Here is a 13,645-nt window from a genome sequence, read left to right as displayed (position 1 = left end):
AATTAATCCACTCTGTCCCCAAGCCACTGGTGGTGGACCGAAATATGTTTTTTGTCCTGTTTTAATCAGAGGTGGATTGTATGGGAAATGGAAAACAAGAACTGAATCTTATATTGGATCATAGACTTGCTCTAGTTACTTTGTAGGGTTTAGTTTTAATTCCTGCTTTGGCTGTGCTCAGATGAACCCCGCCAAAGTAAGTAAACTGCATGACAAGAGGCCTGGAGACTTGACATTTCACCATTGGAATTAGGGAGAGTTTGAGGATGAAGTGTGGGACTCCTGAGCTGGCCAGTCTATCTTGAAGATAAAAAACAAATGATGAAGGTGAGATTAATCTGAAATGCTCTACATAGTTTCAAGGGAGGTGGTTTTTCTAAACAATTTCTGAATTATTCTCAGCTTTTAAGAAATGCATATTTTGCAAGAAATACATAGTACTCACTCCTCAAACAATAAATGTAAATTACCCTCTTTAGTGAAATCATGCCATTTTATGTAAGAGGGAACATTTTCCATTTTAAAGCTGCATTTTTTCCTTGTTTTATCTAGTATAAAGCCTTTGCATTAGCTGGCAGAATGGCTCATTAAACACTCTCCAGCCTGAGTGTGTGTGTGTTGAGCAGGCAAGGGCACATGCCACTGTCAGTTGTGAAGAACACTATTCTGCTCTGGCTTCTCAGGAATGGCAGTTCCCACCCCAGTCTCTCTGCCTGGAGCAGGCCTGGAGAAACCTTTTTGCTTCAGAGGGAGGTCACTACCCTGGTCCCCATGTCAGGATTGTGCCACTGAGTTATGGTATATTATCAAGGAAGGGGGTTTATGTACTGTGTGAGAACAGAGAAGTGTTTTAAGACATCTGAATACTGAGTTCCCATTAAAAATAGAAGTCTGTGGGCATCCATATTATCCATATTGCCCAGGCAGCCTCTAAAACAACAGTTTTAGTAGTAGTATTAACTCTAATTAATTAGCATTAATTGTAGAAGTACTTCCAGAAATGAGTCAGAGGTATAAGAGGAGAAAAGTCACTGTTTCGAAGACCTTGGTTAGCCATGTTTATACAAGAGTCCACTTGACTGCAGTGGGAATTTTGCTTTGCTTTGTTTGGGTTTTTGGACAAATGTTTGGATTTGGCCAGTATAACAGTAGGCTCTTGCCAGAGTTTCACTGTCAGCTGCTTTTTCCAGCTGTGTTGGAGTGCATGAGTTTTCTGAGAAGCACAGCTGGTTCCTGCAAGCAGTCATGCTGACTAGCTGTCTCCTGGACACTTGGGCAGGGCTCTGGTGGACACATGGGCAACAGGAGGAGGCCTGGGTCAGCTTGCTGCATCTCAGCTTTGTCCTGCACACGTGTCAGTACTTCCTGTTGGATGTGCCATTTGTGTTGCTCTATTTGGCTGATCTGCAGGCATACTACCAATTCTGTCCTAGCTACTGTCACATCTAAATGCAGTTCTATTTTGATCCAGAATTATTAAAAGTGAAGTTGTACTTTTTTTCTGTTCTGGCATCTAATGGTTCTGGGGGTAGGTAATTTTATTGTCTGGTCTAGAAATGTGAAATTTTTGTAGTGCTACTTTTTTATTTATGGTCCCAGATGGAAAGCACTCAAGTCCTGAAAAATGTCCAGATGTCTCTGTGGCACATTTCCTCTACTCTTCTGAGGGCATATGAGAGGTGGAATTCTATCCTTCATTTAGATATAAATGCTCTCCACTTTCCTCATTTCTTAAATACACTTCCTGGATACTTAATAATGGGAAAAAGTACTGTTCAGTTTTTCTGCCTTTCTTACTCTATAAAGTGAGTTGTTGGAAGAGGCATTTGCCTCTTCCAAAAATAATCTCCACTAAATTCACTCTTCTAGAGGGGCCTGAAGATGAGCAGGCTGAGAGCCTGGGGCACTATTAGGTACAAGACAGTTTAACTCTGCCCTTGGAGCTGTTGCCCATTGGAAGTGATGGAGAGCTGCCAGCGCTCAGGTTTGCATGGGAGCCCCTCACAGCAGTCATAGGGTCTGTCCCAGGCTCCCTGGCTAAATGGGGGCAGGAACTGTGAAACTTCCTGACTATTATGGAAATGTTCAGGTATCTTCAGAGTGAGGTCTGTTCCCCACTAGGCAGTCATGTCGGATGTCCATGGATGTCTGAGAGATTTTTGTTCCCAATTATAATGATCAGGGAACAAGATGTGTGTAATTTTTTGTGCCATTTCCTGACAGTAGAAGAGTTCCATGGTGATGCGGTGACGGAAGGCTCAGAAGCCTTGGCGTAGGTGTTGTGAGAGCAGAGACATGCAGGCTGCTGTGCAAATGGACACTTAACTAAAGAGCCCTCAAGTGTGCACAACAGCCAGGAATGCTGCATGATTGTTCCCCTCCTTTCCTAATAGAGATTTCTTTTCTGAATACCAAAAAGAATATGGGGGCCTCATGGCCCCAGTGCAATGTGGCATCAGAAGCCCTCTGAGGACAAGGATTCACTTTGACATAAATACCTCTTTGTCCATTTTGTCCAGTGTTTCTGGAAGGGAAATTGCTAATGAGTCATGGTAATGGGTGGGAGTTCCTACACATTCAAGCAGAGCTAGTGAGCAAGTAATAACTGTAACCCTTTGTCTTCTAGTCTTCCTATCTCTTCCAATGTGTATTTAGTAGAAAAAAAGTGTTCCTGGTCCTTGTCATCTTTTATTATTGTTGCTCATTATGTGGGATCCTGGGAGGCATTCCCATTTTTAATGTGAGCCAGGGTACAACTTACTTACCAGATATTCATGGAGCTCCCCCTTTGTGACTGAGAGGAAGTGGAAGAATTAATTATGGAGACAATCAACTGTTCAATCTCAAAGACTGAATCAATATCAGTATGTGGTATCTCATGAGGAGTGAAGCAACATGAATGAGATTTGTTCTGAGAGTTTCGCCTGTTCTTCTCAGTCTTCAGGTCACGTAAGTTAGAAAAATTTTATTCAGGATGGATGCTTAAACTACAGTGAACATGATGTTGGACAATCTCAGCCTTAACATTACTATTATCCTAAGCATGATTACCACTTTTGACATTAAAAAGTTCTAAAAGGCATAAATTGAATTTTTAGGCCCTAGGTCTAAATTAATGATGTAGCTCAAGTAAGCATAAAAGTTTAAAACTCAGGGGAAAATTTCACATGTCTCCCTAGAGAGAAAGAGCTGTCAAAATCAGCTTGAGCTGGACTCAAAGCAAAGGCAAATAAAGCAAATAGAGAAAAAAAAGATTTTGCAATCAAATAATTACAAACTGAGGAAAGAGTGGGATGGATGGGAGAAGATACACTGTGCAATAAAGGTGGGTTACAATTAGATGTAACATCAGTGGAGCTCCAAAACTGAGAAACTGCTCTGCCTTTTTGTTCAGAAAAAAATTATTTTTATGGCCCTGATCAAGCCAATACTTTTCCACCTTTGTTCCTTACTGGGGGTGCACAAAAGGAAGTTGACAGTAGCTCTGAGAGAGCTGAAGGAGAGACAGCTACCTTATTCTAGGTGGTGCGGAACTTTGGGACTTCAGGGACATGCCTGAGGGGTTGGTTATACCTTTCCCAGGATCCTGCTACAATTTGGACATGAAGTCCTGGTGTCAAAGTAAGAATTTTGTGGGTTTTTAAAGTAAACATGTGAAATCTGAATTTACCCCATTTGACTAAACAAAAGGAAATCTCAGGGATAGGCAGACATACTAATCTAACCTCAGCTCATATTCATGACTATAGATCAATTTGGGAAGCAGAGAACATCAAGAATGAATGCAAAATAGGAAAAAAAGATTATCCTGATTTGGAAGGAACCCACAAGGACTGACCAATTGCTGAATAGTTTGCAATTTGGACCAGTGGAATGGCTTCCTGTGGAGAGGCTCTCATCCTGTGAACTGCCATGCCATGCCCTATTTGCCTGCTCCATTCACCAGCAGTACCCAGGATTACTTACTGTGGTAGCAGAGGCATCCAGTGTCCCTCCCAATCCCACCCACACCTCTGCAGCCACTCTCTGAGTAGTTGCCAGCTCCCAGCTGGTGTTGGTGTTCTCTGTGGCTCCCCTGGCTCTAGAAACTTGCCTGGTTTGCTGCAATTCCCTGCTCCACTGCAGGATGTGCCTGTGCCAGAGTTGTTCTCCTAGGCAAGTGACCAAATAAATACAACATCAGGTTTTCAGAGATTGTGCCAAATTTATATGATACCTTTAAGTAATGAAATAACTGATCATCTTGGCAAAAAAAATGCAATAAACAGAAATTATTTGAAGCAATTCACAGGGAGTTGGAGAAACTGGAGAAAATGAGGATTAGAAAGTAGCAGAAGCACATGGGTAACAAGGAAATGCCAGGAAGTGATAGGAAGGTTGGAGGGAGGTTATTGAGACTTTATCAGGGAATGGTTTGGGGACCAATCTTCCTTAATATTTTTATTAGTGACTTTGGCTCAGAAAGTAGAGAGAGTTAATGAAATGGCTTTATGTTGCTGACATGAAGTTGTGAGACACATCGATAAAAGGAAGATCAAGATACTGTGCAAGAAGAATTGGATGACCTTGAAGATTATGCAGTAGAAATGTTGTAAAATGGCACAGTACCAAGTCCAAGGTTATTCACCTAAGGATTAAACATAATCCGCTTTGCTGGAAAATGGACTCATAACTTAGAGAGAAGTGAGGCACTAGTGCTTGTGGCTTGGTCCAGATAAGACTAGCGGCATTTGTTTTGTCTAGAAATTCAATTATTTTATTGTAGAAAGGGTTGAGTTAATTTGTACAATATGTTTTTTTGAAAACCTGTACCGCATTTTGCAGCATAAGATGCCAATGTGATGCAGCTGGGGAAAGGGCAAATGCAATAATGCAATCCACCCAGTGCAGTTGATAGAGAGGAGCTTTACAGCTGTTATGTACTCGGAATCAAGAGTGCAGTTCTGGTCACTCATATTCAAGAAGAATAGACCTGGAAATGTGTTCACTGATGGTTTGCTTTCAGGAAAAGGTAATACAAAAGGAGAAGAAGATTTGTGTCACACAGCAAAACGATGGCAAAGAGGCAACAGAGGTTTGCCCCGTGTGATGGAAAGAATAATAAGCTAACAGTCTTGGCACAAGAACAGCAGGGCATAGATTATTGAGGAATACATTCAGGCTAGCAATTAGAAGAAAGTTTTTAACTATAGGAAAAGTAAGGCTCTGAAGTAGACTTCCACTTAGAGAATTTGGAACAGCACAATTTTGTTCCTGACAAAAAACAAAGGTGAAAATATTATTAGTTTAAGATGGAGCCTACAGAATGTATTTACCTGTGATGGATGGAAACAGAGTTGAATGGTTCAGAGGGAGTCTTTGCATCCTGGATTCTTCATTTTATCCCATTATGAGTGAAGAGTGAATGGAGCTACCCTGTGTCCCTGCAGATCTCAGTTTTACACATATATAGTAGGAAACACTGCTCACTTGTGCTAAAGAGTATGGTTTGATCACATTTGGTGTGGCACTTGAGAGCTTGAGGGGAGAGGAAGAGATTTGCCTGAGGAGATATTTGGTGAAGCAGTGAGGGGAGTGTGCCAGCAGGTAGGAATCTACCTGGCAGCAATTAAACAACAGGTTTACAGCAGTCTTTCTAATGAGAGCATCATTTGAAACTCTGTAAAAGCACATGAATACATGATCAATCACTAATCAGTTCTCTCTAGGGAAATGGACATGTGATGAGCCAGTGCATCAGAGTGCATGATGTGGTTTTGGTGAGTGCTAGGTGTGCTGTAGGGGTTCATCTCACCATCTTAATTATGTGGATTTTTTTTTACTCTTCCCTCTTTCTGTAATTTCCCATCTGTCTAGTTATCAGATTGCATAATGAAATTCCTCAGCTCCTCATTTTTTATAAGGGATATATTTATAATTGCTATAATATAATTTGTAGGTGTTCAGTTTTATAAAAAGAGGTGCCTGAGTATGAGCCAAGTGCAGCCTAAATAATTTTCTGATCTGAGGAAGTCAGGGATTGTACCTGGGAAAAACCCAAAATATTTATGATTTAGCAAACAATCGCATTTCTAGGTAAAGAACTTCCAAATAAAAACAATTTTGAGACAAAAATCAACAACTCAAAGAAATAATGTTCTCAAGTCATGCTTCTCTTGCCATTTTTAAGACAGCCTTGCTTTAATGTGTCTTTGTTTACCATAAGCCATGACTTCTCACCCACTGCAGGCGCAGCATCATCTCCTGCACTGTCACTTGCACCATTTTGATGAATCAAGGAGTCTGACATCTATTTCAGAAGAACAGTTTGGTCATGTCTCTGTTCTAGAAATCTAGCAGGGTCCTGGATACTACAGAAACAACAGTATTGAGCAGTCAGTTGGCTGAGTATCTGCATCTTTCCCTTAAACTGTAGAAATAGACAGAGACAGTGTCTTGTGTAATAATTCATTTTTCTGCTGGCCCCAGTGCCCCTGGTCAAAGGCATCATTCCAAGATGCTGAATGCAACATTTGGAACAGCACATTCTTGTTCTTATGAAAAATCGAGCTTGAATGGCAGTGACTGAGTGACTGAGTCTTTCATGAGGCAATGAACTGACTGCTTGTCAGCTGCTTCTCACAGGTCACGTCTGCCAGGAGGCGAGAATGACTTGGAACCAGCCCGACATGGGCAGCACGTGAAATGCCCCACACTGCTGAGAGCAGGAACAGCCACTGCGGGAAGGGGTGGGGCAGTGGTGCAGCTGGGGGCCTCGTGGGGACCATTCTGGTCTCTCCTCTTTACTTTCGGATTTTTACCTACATCTGCAATATGAACTAAAGGCTTTCATGCTTGTGCTGGAAGTTGGCCTGTTTTAAAGGGAGCTGGCCCTTACAAGATCATTCTTCTGTTGAGTGGCACAGAAGATGTTCCACACTGTTAAATGTGGCAGTGGTCCTTGTCCTGTTGCAGCTCCGATGCAAGTAACTAAGAACACTCCTGTGCCAGTTGTGTGGGAGGAATTATGGCTTTCACTGGCTCAGAAATCATGTGTCTTGTGAGATGCTGTGGCAATTCAGAAAGAATCAAGTATAGACACATTGTACAATTTGCATTACAATGCTTGTAGTGGTTCACAGAACACCAACAGGAAAGAGGTGAGAGGTCTGACTGTGCAGCAGTATTTTTTAAATACTTTGAAAAGATGGTAGCCAATCTTAATGCAAAAGGCTCTAGCATCCACATTGACTGCAGAGCTTTACCTGCAACATCTATTTAACTTACAGAAACAGTAAAAAATAATTTTAAAAGTATCATCATTAAAAACAGAAATGTGGGCTTCTGGTTACTTTTGTCCCCTCTGGTCCCCTTGAACAGTGAACACCAGCAGTACAAATCCAATTCCAGCTTGCTTTCATATTTCCCTGTAAGGTGACTTCCAAAAACTTTTAACAGCTCCTTAGCAAGCCCACCTGAGGCTTCTTTCTGTGTGCAGAGCAGTGGACATTTCATCCCTACTGTCACTATTTGGACATTTCATCCTATAATGATGCCCTTTAGCACTGTTGGGACGTCAACGTTCCCAATCCTGTGATGTCTAGAGGTTTTTATAAGCCTGTGTTCCCTGGGAAAACGAATCACTGCCTGTCAATTTCTCCTGATCCAGCCTCAGCTTAGTGGTTTATAATACTTAGGAGACACTGTCTTCTTCATATTATGAACTATTATTAATGATCCATGCTATTGGTGCATTGTCCACTGAGGTTGGAGCTGGTTTCCATAGCTTGGATCACATTGCATAGGAGAGTGCAAAGCTGTGCTGGCCACTTCACATGCTGGGGTAGGGTCCAGTTCTTTCAGAGTGTCCCTCTTGACAGCTCTTAGGTAGTGACACATTCATGGCCTTTTGCTGTGGACCAGGATCTGGGTTCATAAGTCCTGGATCATAAAAATTGCTCTCCATGACTCTGAATGGTCCAGCAGTTCTAGGAGTATACTGAAACTACAGAAGTTTGAGCTGACTTAAGGGGTTAATAAAAACAAACGTCCAGCTTGCTGTTTTCTGGCTGTGTATTAATCAAATTATAAGGCACAGGATTCCTGCGCCAGTCCCATTTTGGAAAGTGTAGATTCAGTACACTGGCTCTTATGTTCAAGTTGCATCAAAAACAGCCAAATAGGATACAAATCATTTCCTGTGGATATCTATGTTTTGTTTCTTTTTTCCTGTAAGTAGTTTAAACGCAATTTCTTAGAATTTTTGTCCTTTTTCTAAGTAAAATTTTATTGCCTCTCAGTCTATTGCCATGTGTCTCCTATTTCTTGCTTGCTGTGATTTTATTGCTTGCTGTGATGAAGCATCACTTGGGTATGTTCTCAATGCTGATCCGCCAGGAGCAATGCAGAAATCGCACTAGAGAATTGCAAGGACTTTGTGAGGCTGAAATGTCTCCTGTAAAACCATTAGTGTCCCTATATAACTTACTTTCCTTGTTCCTCTTTCAGAGCTGTCAAATATCTTCGTTGGTGTCCTCCTTTCTTTAAAAACTTAAACATGACACTATATAACTACTTGTTCTTAGAACAGTGAAACCATTTGCTCTTTCATGAATTTATAAAATATTTTTAATCATAAATCAAACGAGTAATTTCTTTTCCTTGGCAATCCAAAAGAAGAGTCAGTCAATTGACCTCATGTGCTTGGTGAAGCAGCATCCAAAGGAGAAGCAGTACCCTTGGTTTACACAAACACCACTGAGCACACTTGAGCAAGTATCTCTGAACTACCAGCCCTTCAGTTGAGGGTGTAACTGAATTTCAGAAATCATGGTGTCACAAAGATATTGATCTCTAATACTGTGCTTTTTTACCTAAAACTTCCCTCAAAGGAAATGTTTCTTGTCTTAGCAGCAGTGACAATTTTGTTAAAGAATAGTTACAGCTCTTGAATGGTGTGTCTGCCAACCTGTCAAACGGAGGTCTCAACAGCTCTGGCTTCCTCTCTGTCCTTCTTCAGTGCACAGCTCCTCTTCTTCAGCAACACACTAAAGGTGGAACAGACCCACAAAGGCATATACACATATGTAACCAATCTGATGTAAACAATGTAAAGGGTTAACCAGACCCCAGGGCAATGGGACTTTACAGATCTTTGTAAACTTCAGGACAAGAAAGAAGAGTTGCATAAGACAATGTCAGATTAAAATGAGAGACCATGGTTCCCTCTGAAAGATGGCCTGTTAGCTCTGATTTTTTTCTGATTTGTATGAAAGGCATCTGTGGCATCCTTTTGGTTGTCAGTGAGGTGCAAATCTAGATAAAAATATGAAACAAGTTCTAGCAGACACAGCACAAGGCAAAGTGTAGATGTCTTGTGTCACAGGAAAAATTCCTCCTGGCCATGCTGGAGGTGTGTTATTGCAGGGGTGCAAGCATGGCTGCTGAACTGATGAAATGAGTAATCTGGGGACTTTGCCTTTTTTCCTCCCCTCTTTTCTCATTGTCCAGCTGTAATTCATTTTTTTATATCTGCATGTATATCATAGTCTCATCCCAAAAACTTACTGTCCAGCTGTGGGAAGCCTCTAAGATCGTCTGTCTTTATAAGATGGTAGAATTGTGTGTGTGATCAAATAAGTGCTGCACATGCCTATTTCTGCTGTGGCAGCTTACAATGACGTAGACTTTTGTAATCCATCTGTCTTTCATCAAGGACCTTCCATATCTATTCTTGTCTTTTCCAAAAGGAACTGCAGGCAATTAAAATCATCCCAAGGTCTCCTTGGCTTGCTGCTTCTAATCTATATTATCAAGAATGAAATAAAACCATGAGAGGCAATTGTCTTTTGGTCCTATAGTGTTTAGAGGCCTGGAGTGGAAGAGCAGGGAAGAAAAGAAATGAGATATGTTTATAAACTGAAGACATTCATCAGACAATTCAAGGTTTTACATGTGCACACACGCTGATAAAGAATAGGTGTGTGTGCAGTGTGTCACTTATTCTTTCCTTAATAAGAGGCTACCATGTTGTAACTGCTATCCAAGTGACTTTAAAATATTTTTCCTATTTTGTCTTATTCTTTTGCTGCAGTGTTTTGTATGAAGTTGTCTTTTTGTTAAAGCAAATGTTTTTGTAGTTTCTTTCTGAATTAAAATAAGGAAAATGCAATGAAATAAATTGCTAGTTTAGGCTAATGCAGGTGTGTTTGGTAGGCACTCATCATCTCTGCTGCTTTTGCTGTGCAGGCCCTTACCTCTGAAGGCAAGTAAATGTCAACAAAACCTGGCTTAGGACAGACCACCACTGAGGTGGTTTGCGGTTTTCCTTCTAAATGAAAAGTGGCTCTGGAAGTCAGGTTGCCTATGATCATTTGCATTGCTGAATAGCCAACAACAACAGAAAAAGCCAAGGAGGGATGCGCAGGACTGGGGCTTTGGACACACCGTCCCATCTCCAGACCCCAGTTAACAACTGCAGTCTGTTTCAGCTGTGCAGACTGAAATGCTGCTGCCTTAGCGGTTCCCCTGCCAAGCTTCATGCTAAAACAACTGCTAAATGGAGGACAATTCTAGCCCATTGTTTCAACACAGATAGAAAGGAAACTGCACAAACTAAAACAGAGCTGCAGTAGCAAAGGAGCATACATCCCTCTTAGCCATCCCTGCTCCACTGGTATCAGAGTGAGATACAGACAGCTGAAATTAGAAATTTTATCCAAAGGCAACTCTGCCTTTGTCTACAAATGCTGTGAAATGGAAGTGGCCCTTTTGTCTATTGCCCTTTCAGTCTTCTTCTCTGGGTTGCTTGCTATGAGTCAGGTGTCTGAGTGAGGGACTGGTGTGTATGAAGCTTCAATACAGCAGGGCCCTGATCTGGATCCGTAAGGGCCCTTTAGCTCAACTGTTGAAGAAATTATCCTATTTAAAAATACTTGCAGCTGGCTTCTGGGTGAAAAAATAGCATCTCTGTACTTTTATGTAAAGGGATCATTGGTTTCCAGGGAGCATGCTCATGTGTGCATTATATGTATTTACACAAAGTTTTGTGAGTGATGCATGAAACCAAGATTGTATTTCATCTACAGAATGGGAAGAAACATAGCTATTTCTGGTTTTTGGTTTGTTTTTTTTCTCTGAAACTGACTGGTCACTAAAATAAGGATGAATTCAGAGGAAATTCAGCTGGCTTCCTTGGTAAATTGTGCCTGACACTGTGATCAGGAAAGATGATAGAATCTGAATTTTCCCAAGCAAGTGTGAAACCTCTGGTGAATGAGAAGGCAGATAATAGTAATCATTCAGGGGGCATTAAGAGAGTGATTTCATTATTGGCTGGTCCTAGAAGGTGCCTCTCCCAGAAACAACCAGACAAGTAGCACAAGTGTTATCATTCCAGCCATTTTTCCATTTGCACACAAGGTGTGGGACAGCTTTGAGAACTCCCTGAAGTGTGAATGCACCTACTTAAACCACTCCTCATCTGCTTTCAGACATCTGTGTTTTTGCTGCCTTCAACAGGGTCACACTGAAAATGTCAGATTTTTTAGTAGAAACAGGATATTACTGAACCTCAGATTTCTCTCTTTCCTGTAGGGCCATCGGTACTGCTTCATTTCTCTGAAAGATAAACAATGCATTCTCTTCTTTGAACATTTCACCTCTTCTTTTTTTCTGTGTTTGTTTTTGTTTGTTTGTTTGTTTGTTTTGTTTTGTTTTGGTTTTGGTTTTGTGTTTTGTTTTTTTTTTTTTTTTGTCTGTAGTCATACTGTACCAAAAATCATGGTGTTTGAACAAAGCCAAAGCTCAGAAATCAGGTGTATCAGTATATAACCTGTTATATAATCAGTTATGTACTGATTTGCTGCATCAGTATATAACTGAACCAGTGAGAAAGGTCAGTTTGTCTAACAGAAGTGATTAGTCCTGGATGAGATGTAGCACAAAGCAGTTGGGTAGATTTATTAGGCATAGTCTCCAATGTGAAATTGTCATATGAGCTTTGGAAGTGTATGGCAGGCATGGGAGATTTTGGTTCTGCTTTGGGATTGCTCGTCAACTGAGACTGCACACAAGCAGTCCATAAAGGAATGGGGAAATTTTCACTCCAGCTGCCTTGGAGGTGACGGCCCGAGATGCTCTTCCCAAGCTCATAACACAAAGACTTCATTCACAAATGACCAAGCTGGCCTTCTGTCTCCCCTGTTGCATTTCCTCTTCTCAGCAATGCCCTGTTCCCTTTCTCCCTTTCCTTTCTACCCCTCTCCACTGAGGGAGCTGCCCACAGCACTGTCACTGCACCCTCTGCCATTACCCCCTTGTGCAACTCATAAAAGGTGGGTTGAGTGTTTGTTTTCCTGCTCCCCACTTGCCCTCACTTCCCAGACGATGGAAAGGCTGCAAAACAAACCCTGAGGAAAAGAAATTTGCCAGGGAAATTTCATCATGTACTGCAAAGTGGAGACGACTTACTGAGATTCCCTGGCAATGAGTTGCTCCGTTGCCATTTACCACAGCTGCTCACAGCAGACCTGAAGTTTTCCCTAGTGACTGCCCTTAACCCCCCTTTAGCCTCACGTGCTGCCTCAGCACTTGTTATTGCTGCAGTCAGGCCAGCAGTGATTGTATGCCCAAAGCCCCTGGGCAGCACTGCTGCCACCTTTAAAAGATATGGTGGCAATAAAAATCTCCATAATAAAGGAGAGGGAAAGGCAACTGAAACAGTAGCATTGTTATAAAACATATATCCTGATAGTAAATAAAGTGCAGGAGGATTCTGGAATAAGCTCTGTGTTCTAAACATGAATTTGTTTCATGTTGAATCTGCTTTCTACAACAGTAGTGACTATAACACAAGTGGAAAAGCAATAAAAACCTCTTTGTGCACAGAGTCAACAGATGGTTTTGAATAGAGTGGGGAGAATGTACACACGGGTGTGCAATCAATAATTCCTGTGCACTGTGTGACTGTCCCTTACCCAGAATGTGTTGTGATGCAGCCCCACACAATCATCCACAGTGGACTAAGACATCTCTGGGGTCTTGATCTTTCATGAGCCCTGAAGCTTGCTGAAAAGGAGTGAGCTGCTTGCAGGAACAGCAGAGCCTGAGCTCTGTCACTGATGTGGTTCTTGGCCTTAGAAGGTCAGTTATCTCCTGACAATATGGTCCCTTTTGCTGAAAAGGGGAAATGAGGGTGCTTGTCCTCTCTCTAGTGCTGTGGTGGGACTTTACAAACATGCTCATGAATCTGCTGAAAAGCCCAGCTAGACTGTAAAGACAGATCTGTCTGTCTTCCATGCCGTGTGTCTCCCGAGACCTTCAGGACAGATAGGATAGGACAGGTTATTGAAACTTGAAGGGCAGGATAGCTGGATGCCTCAGCATCTCACCTTAGTTTTTTAAGTACAGGTTTGAAAATACTTTCTTGACAAGACCAGTGTGCTAAGGGAAACTGCTTTGAAGGATTTCATCATCACACAGAGACCTGGCTTGTTCTACCCACAGCTTGCATGACTGGAAGGGACTAAAAGGTGGACAACTTTTGATTTTTGTGATCAAAGTCCCTGGTGGATTATTAGGCACATAGCCATCATACCACCACTCTGGGTGATGTTCATCAGCTCTTGGTAGCTGCTCCAGGAAAGACTAAGAGCTGAAAGGTCCT

General features: G+C 41.7%; 1 protein-coding gene across 2 annotated transcripts in view; it reads left to right on the top strand.

Annotated features, from left to right (window-relative positions):
- Positions 1-13,645, top strand: part of LDLRAD3 (low density lipoprotein receptor class A domain containing 3) — a 203,096-nt gene that overhangs the window by 41,670 nt on the left and 147,781 nt on the right. Inside the window, exon 1 of one of the 2 annotated variants that reach the window (XM_068193761.1) lies at positions 1,964-1,984. The exons of the other annotated variant lie outside the window; for it this stretch is intronic. The gene's annotated coding sequence lies outside the window, so the exon portion shown is untranslated. Of the gene's footprint in view, positions 1-1,963; positions 1,985-13,645 lie in introns of those variants that run through there. 2 annotated transcript variants of the gene reach the window in all.

This window comes from Anomalospiza imberbis, chromosome 6, assembly GCF_031753505.1.
Source record: "Anomalospiza imberbis isolate Cuckoo-Finch-1a 21T00152 chromosome 6, ASM3175350v1, whole genome shotgun sequence".
Classification (NCBI taxonomy): domain Eukaryota; kingdom Metazoa; phylum Chordata; class Aves; order Passeriformes; family Viduidae; genus Anomalospiza; species Anomalospiza imberbis.
Note: the sequence above shows the minus strand (reverse complement) of the source record. Positions and strands in the feature narration are given on the sequence as shown.